Here is an 11,522-nt window from a genome sequence, read left to right as displayed (position 1 = left end):
ACAGAGGCTAGTCGACAAGGGACAATTAGACGAGTTTGTGCTTTCAAAAACTGTGAAGCAAAATGTAGCAATGACTAGCCACAATATCATACTAGCTGGTCATGCCAAAATCAATGATGTTTCACGAACAAGGCAAAAGTGTAAACAACGAGCCAAGTTTGGTTTCTCGCGGGAATTTTATCACGTCAATAACATTGATTTTGTTGAAGGAATTCGTTCAGAAGCCAAAGAGCCTAGTCCCCTATGTTTTAGTGATAGAGATCTAATTGGCGTCCATCATCCTTATTATGATGCTGTCGTCATCTCAGTTTTCATTGGATTATGGCGAGTTCAGCGCATCATGATAGATACTAGAAGTTCTGTCAGCGTCATTTTTGCAGGTTGCTACAAGAACATGCAGCAGTCAGAAAATTTAATTATTGCAGAAAGTAATCCAATCATTGGGTTTGACAGAAACCGCAACAACCCCAGTAGGAAGATTCTCTCTACCAGTCACACTCATGGACAAGTCCATCGACATTGAATTCCTCCTGATGAATTACAAGTCCCCTTACAATGCAATCCTAGGAAGAGACTGGCTCCACAGCATGGGTGCAATAGTCTCTACCTTTCATCAGGCAGTAAAATTCCCATCTCTTGACAAAATTTGTAAGGTACGTGGCGACCAGATGACTTCCCACAGCTGTCACGAAAAAGTCTTGGAGGAATATCGTCAGTAGGATATACAGGGAAATACAATTCTCAGTAATTCGCAAGCAGTGTCTAAATCAGAATCAATCACGCACAATAATTATACTGCTAGTTCACAAAATGAAGGACCACCGACTATCAACCGCCTCTTAGAAGTTCAAATTGGGAATTTAGGCGGAGAAACAACTTTCATATCGGCAGAACTGATCGAAAATGAACAAAAAGATCTTTGCTTGGTCAGTCGAGCAGATGCCAGGAATCAGCCCAGAAGTTGCATGCCGCACACTTGACATGGATCCTACCATCAAGCCAGTTCGGCAGAAGCTTAGGCACATGGCCCCGGATAGAAAACTCAAAATCAGAGAGGAAATTGATCGGTTACTCTCAACTCAGTTCATACGGCCAAGTTCATATCCGTAGTGGTTGTCTAACGTGGTTGCAGTGCCCAAGAAAGATGGTAAAATGAGAGTGTGCATTGATTTCACGAACCTTAACAAAGCTTGCCCAATTAATCCCTACCCTCTCCCACGAATATCAGAATTGGTAGATGCCACATCTGGCTACCCACGCTTATCATTTACGGATGCGTATTCGGGATACCACCAGATCCCTCTAACTGTTAAAGACCAAGAAGCAACTGCATTCATCACTGACCAAGAGATTTTTTATGACCAAGTTATGCCTTTCAGTTTAAAAATGCATGGGCTACGTACCAGAGGATGATCAACACCATATTCGGAGATATGTTGGGCAAGACAATGGAGACTTAGATTGATGACATGGTTGTAAAATCCAAGCACAGTGGCGATCACATCTCTAACTTACAATCAATGTTTGACAGAATTGACGAATTCAATATGCGGCCCTTTGAAATGTGCTTTCGGACTGATATCAGGAAAATTTCTAGGATATTTGATGACTCGTCGAGGTATTGAAGCTAACCCAGAACAGATCCGATTCATTCAAGTCATGCCCTCTCCAAAAACGAAAAAGGAGATTCAATAGCCCCCCCACAGGGTGCTTAGCAGCACTAAATCGTTTCATCTCTAAATACTCGGACCGGTGTCATCCTTTCTTTCAAACGTTAAAAGACTCAGCAAGGTGGAATGATGATTGTGAAAATACCTTTCAATCAATTAAGAACTACCTGGTCTCGCCACCAATCTTGGCTAGCCTAGCTACAGGGCAACTTGTTGGAGCTTACTTGGCCGCTACAGATACTGCAGTAAGTGCAGTCCTGTTCATCGATGGAGAAGACGGTCGTCTGATCTTCTTCATTAGTAAAACACTAATGGGGGCGGAAAGCAGATATTCGAGAATTGAAAAAATTGCTCTAAGCGTTGGTTCATGCCGCCGACGCCTCAATTTCAGATTTCCAAGGAAGACCGATCAAAGTATACACGTAATATCCCTCTACGCAAAGTTTTTCGTGCCGCGGTGAATCAAGTAGACTCACGGAATGGGACATCTACTTAAGTACTTATAGCATCAATTTTGAACCTCGCGTTTCAGAAAAGGGTCATGCACTTGCATCCCTAATGGTAGATTTCCCTATCGACGATTTTGTCCCCGAAGTCAACCAAGACAGCGGTATCTATAGCGAAACGGCTATAGTTGGGGGCGAGGAAGCCCTGCCAAAACATACTGACCCTTTATCCGATTCATGGATTGTTTACACGGATGGCTCACACAAACATAATTGGCGCATCAAAAATTCGTGGAGTTTGCGTTTGCAAATCCTTACTCCATGCATCAAAAAGTCGTGGAGTTTGCGTTTCCAAAACCTTACTCCATGCATCAAAAAGTCATGGAGGTTGCGTTTGCAAAACCTTACTCCACGCATCAAAAAGTCGTGGAGTTTGCGTTTGCAAAACCTTACTCCACGCATCAAAAAGTCGTGGAGTTTGCGTTTGCAAAACCTTACTCTACGCATCAAAAAGTCGTGGAGTTTGCGTTTGCAAAACCTTACTCCACGCATCAAAAAGTTGTGGAGGTTGCATTTGCAAAACCTTACTCCACGCATCAAAAAGTCGTGGAGTTTGCGTTTGCAAAACCTGACTCAACACATCAAAAAGTTGTGGAGGTTGCGTTTGCAAAACCTTACTCCACGCATCAAAAAGTCGTGGAGTTTGTGTTTGCAAAACCTTACTCCACGCATCACAAAATCGTGGAGTTTGCGTCTGCAACACCTTACTCCACGCATCAAGAAGTCATGAGGTTTGCATATGCAACATCTTGCCCCACGCACCAGAAAGTCATGGAGTTGGCATTTGCAATACCTTACCCCACTCATCACAAATCACATAGCAATCAAGCTGGAATGACTATATAAATGCAAAATGGTTTATTGTGTCTATCAACAATATTGAATTTCTGTTTCCCAAGTTTTACATTATCACCTAGGTGTTCTTCACTATAAAAGAGACTGTGCACGCACCGACACTTAATACAAAGCATTCTAAGTTAAGTTAACCTTAACTAAGTTATTCACATGGCATCGCAGAAATTTCAATCACACTATTTCATTCGTTTGCAGTAATATGATGTCTATTCTTCACCGCAAGGAACGAATTCCATCCGGCAAAGAGGGGGCGGTGTATGTACCAGTGTACTTGTACCCCTACGAACGATCATCATTAGGTACTACTATAAGAGCCGCCCACTAATGAGGCGTGCTTGCTTGCCCACTACCATGGCAGTCCTGCTTGCCTACTAGTAAGACGTACTTGCTTGCCCGCTACTGTGGCAGTCCCGCTTGCCTACTAGTGTGGCATTCGGACATGCCCTCTATTGGAGCAATGACACTGCCCACTATTATGGCACCCAAGTTATATATAGCAGGTCTGGAGATATGTCAAGGGATTTTTTCCATATGAAGCTTTTGGAAAGATTTCATACAAAGAGGAAAATATCTCATCAAATAAGGAAAGAGTATTTTAAACAATAAGATTCCTATAAATACCCAACAATCATTTCAAACAAAGAACAATGTTCATTTGAGAGACTTGATTCCAGAGAACGATTTGGATACGTAGGCAGCTATTAAAGGTACAGTCTCAACAATTCATTGCAACAACCTCCCTTACGAAACCATTGGTGTGTTTGGGCGAGTTTCTACCCAAACACCTCTCAAAAAGAGCCTGTTATCAAACAACCACAGGATCTTAAAAGTTTAAAGGCTGAAAGATTGCCATGTGTCGAGCTAAAATGGTGAATCTCTTGTTTTCTAATTCAACTCAAGCCAAGGCAAGTGATATAAATCCACACACTTGTCCCACCTCTCACTTTGGTACTAAAGTCTTCTTCTTTCTTCCTTTTCCCAGATTTCATTAACTCAACTTGAACATATTCTTCTAATCTTCTCAACATTCATATCTCTTACAAAACTTAAATGGACAGTCCATTTGTCTTCTTCACTACACAACAAAAATTCGGGCACTTCAAAGCCATGTCAGGCAACCTCATCACCACCCATGCTCCCACAAAATCAATGAGCACAGAATAAAACCATATACCAATCTCTATTTTTCTCATGCCCCCTCTTTTCATAAGTTATTTAACTTGTTCTTTTGAGTTTCCATGAGATTTTGACGAAGGGTTGTGTTTATACTTTATATAGGCCTGACCAAAAAAATGGGGTCCCAAAATCAATAAAAAATGAAAATAAAAGAGTGATTGAGTAACTGTAATTAGAGTTTGATGATTTCTCTGTACAATCTAGCAATTAATATTGATGAGGTAAAAAAAATGAGTTGTGAAACTTCTTTGTGATCTATGATTAGTTGTCGATTGTTGGTTGTGCTGCTTGCATCGCCACTTTTTTTAAGTGAGAAGTGGCAAGAAAAAAGAGAGGGAAGAAGACTCCTGCACCAGTGAGTGGTGGGACAAGTGTGTGGATTTACTGCACTTGGCTTGGCTCGAGCTAAATTAGTAAGCAAATGATTCAACCATTTTGACTTGACATGTGGCAATCTCTCAGCCTTTAAACTTTTAAGATCATGTGGTTGTTTGATAATTGCTCTTTTTGAGGGGTATTTTTGGTATTAGGTGAAATACCAATGGAACTGGGATGGAAGTCAGACGACGCGAGGGGAAATCGTGATGTTTATAAATGTGAGAGATTTATTATAAACTTGTGACAAATGTGGGGGTTTGGACAAATTAACCCATTTTTTAAATAACAATTAAGTTTTGTGGGAGAGATTATTAAACCTAGGTTTCTTCCGAAAATGGTAGCCCCACTAACTACTAGAAAATGAACAACATTAATATTCATTGACCAATCTATTATTGTATATATATTAATTTGTACAGTTCAACCCAATAACCCTATCTCGTTGTCGAGTTGAGGTCTGGGTTGGGTCTGATTACATTACAGAGATAAATACTAATGTTCCAAACTCAAATTTTTCTCTCAGTTCTAAGAGCACCATGAATCCCGAGCTTATATTTGAACTTGTATTCAGATCTCAAAACATGATTTCATTATATATATATAACAATTCTAAATATGTGCAAATAAATTTGTTAGTATTTTTTAACACTAGAGTTGTTCATATTAAAACTATCATCACATTTCATAAAAAATATTGATGATATTTGTGGATATTTGTTTATATATCGTGATATATCCACGACATATGCAGTAAAAAATACCCACACATAATTTGTTGATATTTGTAGATATATCATGATATTTACAGACACCCCAATGTAACATATCCCCATATAGGATCATATATCTACGATACATATCCATAAATCAGATATCAAATATATTGCCCTATCTTGATATTTTGTATTATGCCTGCATCAATAGCTCTCAGCTCTTGAAAGAGCACTAAATTGTGGGGCGGTTGCTATTTGGTGCCTGTGTAGGCCATGAGAACCACTCCCTCATGATTCCTAATAGTCCCTCCAAATCCCGCAGATGTAGAAGTTAAAGAGCCATCTGTATGACTGTATTGAGTTTAACAGTACCACTTTCAGACTTGAACCACTTGCATTCCGTGATGCTTTCACTCCTAAAATCAAGCATGGATTCCTAGATTGCTTAGAAGAACTTGACTCCTCATCACATCTGGTCAACGAGTCAACGACTTGTTGATGAAATGGTTTAAATCTGGTTAAAACTATCACAGTGAAATTATATCTATCCGGCTCAAAACTCAGCGCGTGTATTCTTGCGAAGAGTTGTTTAACGAGTTCAAGTTGACTATAGAGTATAGATAGGGCTTATATTTCGGGTATACTGTAGAAAAAAAATATTATAAACCAAAGAGACCCAATTAACATAATCACCATAACTTCCATTATTCACAATATCAACGAAAATTTTAAAATTCGGGTGTGAATTCCGATTTTTAGACAAAAAGTTCTCCAAACCAAAACATAAAAAGTGAGACACTGGAAATAAAAAGTGCCTATTCTTTCTTAAAAAACAGTGTCCAATGCCAATCAAAAAACAAAAAGTGTCCAATCAATTATGCAAATGTGACTATGTGACTATGTGAGGATGCCTTCTTTTGACACTAAATTTTTTGTAAGGGTGTGTTTGTTATGATGGAAACACTATGGAAAGGAAAGGAAAATAAGAGTGGTCCACCTTTTCCATAGTTTTTAAGGTGTTTGTTTACCCATGGAAAGGAACTGGGATTTTCCATATGGAAACAAAATCATGGAAATGGAAAAGGTTTTGTGTCCTTAGCTAATCCCTGAAAATTTTGTGGAAAGGAAAGGAAATGAAATAAATAGATAGGGACTTACTACTAATACACCCATGACCCAACAATACAATTATTCATTTCCATAGCTTTTGCAAACAAACATGATTATTTCTTTCCCCAGTTTTGACTTTCCTTTCTCCAGTTTACCAAACACATACCATTTAAAATTATTTCCTTTCCATTCCATTCCATAGTGGACCACCCATTTTATTTCCTTTCCTTTCCATGAGTTAAAATTTAACAAACACACTAGTTTGAACTTTAGACATAACCCGGAAAAAGGCCTCGAAAGGAAATACGGGGGGCAAATAGACATATTTTTTTTTCTATTAGACCATGCCAGGAAAAGATTAGAAAGAGAAGAACGAGAGGTACAATAACATTACTCCTTCTCCTCTTCTTATTCTAACCCTACACACAAACCCAACCTCTTTTTTTTCTTATTTCTTTCACACCCTTCTTCTCCTTTCCTTCTCTCCTTCCACTGTTCTTTACGCCTCCCGTCTCAGACAATTGCATCGATTGCAGTTTTCAAAGGTAAAAACTTTCTCAACCTTTCTACTAGTTTCTCTTGTTTTCTCTATCGGCATCTTGTTTTTTTTCTTTCTTTGATTGATTTGGATATCTTCAATTTCTATTTTTTATTATATTTTTATATTTTGATATATTTGCTTTTTTATATATATATATAACGTTTACTATACTTTTTATACCATAGTTTATAGCATTCCTTCACTTTGCACACACACACACTAGTATTTAGAAATACTTATAGAGATTTCAACAATCTCCCACTATTTCAAAATACTAATAGTCTCCCACTATTTTGGAATAGGATATTACAAAAGAAATGGGTTAATTAAATGCCAGAGAGAATCGAAAAAACAATGCATAAGATACTGGTGCTTTACGGACTTGAACCAGTCATAGAGTAATGTCTTATTATACGTAAAAGTGGTGGATTAAAAAATCTTTGAACCAACATTCCCTTGTAGTAAAATAGACCACATGCACCCACACTGCTCTTTCATTATATGCTTGTTCTGCGGTGTTGCGTTTTTTGGCCTTTGCGCTGCTTGTGTTCCATGAATGCTCTAGAGTATTTGTTCGTATACTCATAAGAACCGACCCAGTTCTACATTCACATAGGTGGATATCCATCAGGTATACATTGCAGTTAAAATACACTATCTCATTATAAAATGGACTATGGATTCCAATAAGAATAAAATAACTCATTCTTACTCATTGCAATTCTAGTTATACAAAGTATACTATAGTACCATCTCGCCATAAGGTGGGACGTCTCATATATAAATAAGACAATAGTATTGCAGGAAGACGAAGTGACTTGTTTTTTCCTTTGAACCTACTTCATGGGATCTCCAATCACATAGGTAGGGTTGCTGTCAGTGTCACCCTATATATGGGCATAAGTCTCATCCCCCTCGACGTATAACCACTTGCCTCCAAATAAGTGGTACGGTCAGACATGTGGCCAAACTAAGTCCGACCTAACATAATCTCTAGCAGCTTCTTGATTAAGTTATATCTCAAATTTATGTATATATATTTCCCATTGCACATATTTCTTTATGTCTTAGCTATTACAATGAGACAGTTACAAAACATAGACACATTAGGAGGCTGTTTAGAACCAATGGGAAGATTTGCCAAGAGATTGCTAACCCACTCAACATTATCACATGCCTTTTATAAAGCGATTAGCTTGGATAATATCTAAGACACTTAATTTCCACCAAGGGTAAACACATAAACATTACTGGATCCAGTTTATAACACATTACCCTTCCAACAATGATGAAAATCTACTAAATATAAGTCCATAATTAATGGCTCCGCTATAGTACTTGGATAAACTGACGATATACATCCAATGTTTCTTATAAGAACAATGGGTTATCAACTCAGTATGTCATTAATGTAGACAATGTCATGTCTCACATATATAATTCATCAAGTACAATAGGCTACCAATGATATTGACATATTTAGTATGAGAAAACACAAATATATTATTTTTTATAAGATGGATATTTGCCACAAAAGGTGTTAACGCATGCTTACTATCAGAATACCCATACTTTTCAATGAAAAATATTTCACTTTTAACTAAGTTAGAGATTTTCAAATGAGATGAATTTTTGTAGAGATGTTATCTACGGTTAGTAGATCATATCCACAAATTATTAACACTTAATTCATCTTGTAAGAGAGTGTGGTATAAACTATGGTATAAAAAGTGTGGTAAACGGAACCTGCTCAATATATATACCACACCTGCCACACTATATATATTTCCACACTATATATAGATCCGGCCTAATAAGTACGTAACTAAAACCTCACCTAGAAAATGAATTCAAACCTAGTTTTTTGTAGGTATAATCTACTCACTATCAACATTATCTCTACAAAATTTCGACTTCTTTGAAAAATTTCTAACTTGGGCAAAAGATGATTGCAAAAACACTATTTTCTGGACCGTTAGATTTCTTTTTAAAGATGATAACAATTTTTAGCTAGGTTAGAGATTTCCAAATGAGCTCAAATTTTGTGGAGATGATCTTTATGGTATGTAGGTAATACCCACAAAACATTAGAGTTGAATTCATTTTCTAGGTGATGTTTTACTTACTTATGTATTTATTTTAACTTTAAAATAAGTATGTACTTCTAAGATCGGGATATATATATAATCTTGATTTATGTTTTTAATGAAATAGTAAGTGGTTGCTAGTCAAGGCCGAATCTTAACAACTTATTTATTTTTAATGTTTTTTCTATAGATTTCCTGTTTACTTGGAAATGGTTTTTTCAGTGCTCATCAATTAATGGATTTTCTCTTGTGATTAGTTCTCTAGTGTTGATGTGAGAATTTTGTTTGTTTTGTTGTGTGTTTTTTTTCTTGCAATCTCATGAATAATGTAATGTGAGTTGAGGGGGTCTTTTGTTTGCTCAATTCTGGAGGTACTTATTCGTACTATGTTCCTTTTTTCCCCCAGGTTTTTAGGAAAGTAGAAACAACCAAATTTTACGCATTTGTGAAACGTGACACACTGATTAACATTTAGATTTACGTCATGGAAGGATTTGGAGTTTCTGCATTTGATGTTGTTGGTGTGAGAAAGAAAAGAAGTAATACTTCTCGTAGGCCAAGACCTGATTCACAGGTGTAAAGGAGTGTTTTGGTTTTCCTTGAGGTTCGCGGAGAAAGAGGGAAGAGGGGTGAGATTCTCTGGAGGGACCGAGTTCGCTTGTGAGCGAGCTACCTACGTATCCTCTTTTGGTTTTTCTCTTTTTGGGGAGAGAGGAATCAGGTCCGACGTAGTTCAAATAGGTGGTATTTATAGGCTTAAGGAAATGTCAATCTGGGGGACACGTGTGTCTCTTGCACACGTGTAAGGTGGAGATCGTGAATGAGTGTTGGGCTGGTTATATTATTAGTCATGTGCTGATTGGGAGTTGGCGCGGTCGCCCCTATTTCCCGGTGGTGGGAAGTACAAGTAAGATTTTGGTAATGATTACCCCTGGTGGTGATCCTATCCAAGGCGTTCTGTCTCTGGCCATGCGTTTGTACCGAGATATCTTTGTTCGTACCACCTACCTGAAAGGAGCTGCTCACAGGTCGGTCTTGGAGGTCGATGTCCCGAAGTTCGCTTATGCCGCGCATTGTGTGTTCACAAGGAGCTGCCACAGTCGGTCTTGAGGTCGATGTCCCGAAGTTCGCTTATGCTCCACGCGTGCGATAACTTTATGAGGATATCACTCCCTACCACGGCCCTCCAGTGAAAGTGTTTTTGTCACGGAAACGCGTTAGCGGAGAGAAAAATGGAAGAACGTGTGGAACATTTATGAAAATGGTGGACGATCCGACCGGGCGGGCGAACTTTTGAATCATGTGGTAGGATGATTTGGCGGAAAGGGAAGTTGTGCCGCCATATGCACGCGATGAGAATCGTAGTTGATTGAGGAAGAAACGTGTCATCAGATATACCTGAATCGCTGAAAAGACGATTACCTTGGAACACGCAGCGGGCTAGAGCATAGGCTGTAATCATAACTTCTTGGTAACTGAATTGGCGATTTATACAAAATCAAATTTGGGACATCAAAAGGGTACTGCGTGTTTTCTTCTTCCGCAAAAACGCAAGCTAAGGTTCCTCAGGTGAGTGCTTCTGCTGCTGTTACCTTTCCATTTTCAATTTGCTTTCCTCTCTGTCCAGTGCGCTTTGTTAAGTAAGTAGGTCATTGTAATATTATAGGGTTTAAGCTTGAGTAATTGATAGAAAAGACTCGTTATAATGTCTGATTCTGATGATACTCGATCGGAGGAGGTTCGGGAGATATCATTGAGTTGCGGAGAGTATGAGGATGAAGAAGCAGTGAGTGTTGGCGTTGAGGTTGAACTGGATGAGGAAGATATGGTAGATGAGGGTAATACTCCGATCTAGGTCGGAAGGTGGCGAGCCAGTACGTCAGTCGAGGGGAGATGTCGTCATCAAAGCGATGTGCCCCTTAGAAGTGTAAACCGTCGTCTTTGCAACTCGTTCCCCGAACCGAGGGGCAGCGTATGGGATTAATGTCCCCGACACGGAGATATATGAACCACGGGCCGAGTGAAAATGTTCAGAGCGAGGAGTACAACCCCAAATGGTGGAATAATAATCTGTGAGGGACAAACTAAGAGCGATATGCAAATACCGTTCGAACCGGTATGTGACTTCTTGGCCCATTGTTGGAAGTCTCCTTGTCGGTTCATTGGTAACACCTGGCGATTGTTTAAGGTGTTTAACCTGTTGAATGCGAGTAGGGAATACGACATAGGGGTATCCGACATAGTTGAGCACTATGTTATAAGGCGATCTGGTAATTTGAACTTTAGCTTGCAAACAATGACGACTCGTTCTGCTGTGATCGATGGTGTAAGCAACGAGGCCTGGACAAAGAGGCCGTTGCTGCTAGTTGGGAACTACTGTGCGAATGGGTGTAGATTGCGAACTAGGATTTGTAACATATCCGGTGGGTAGGAACATTTTTCTGTTGTTGCTTTATTTAACGATTGATAGTTGTTCTAACAGGCCC

This window comes from Coptis chinensis, chromosome 7 (genome assembly GCF_015680905.1).
Source record: "Coptis chinensis isolate HL-2020 chromosome 7, ASM1568090v1, whole genome shotgun sequence".
Taxonomy (NCBI): Eukaryota; Viridiplantae; Streptophyta; class Magnoliopsida; order Ranunculales; family Ranunculaceae; genus Coptis; species Coptis chinensis.
Note: the sequence above shows the minus strand (reverse complement) of the source record.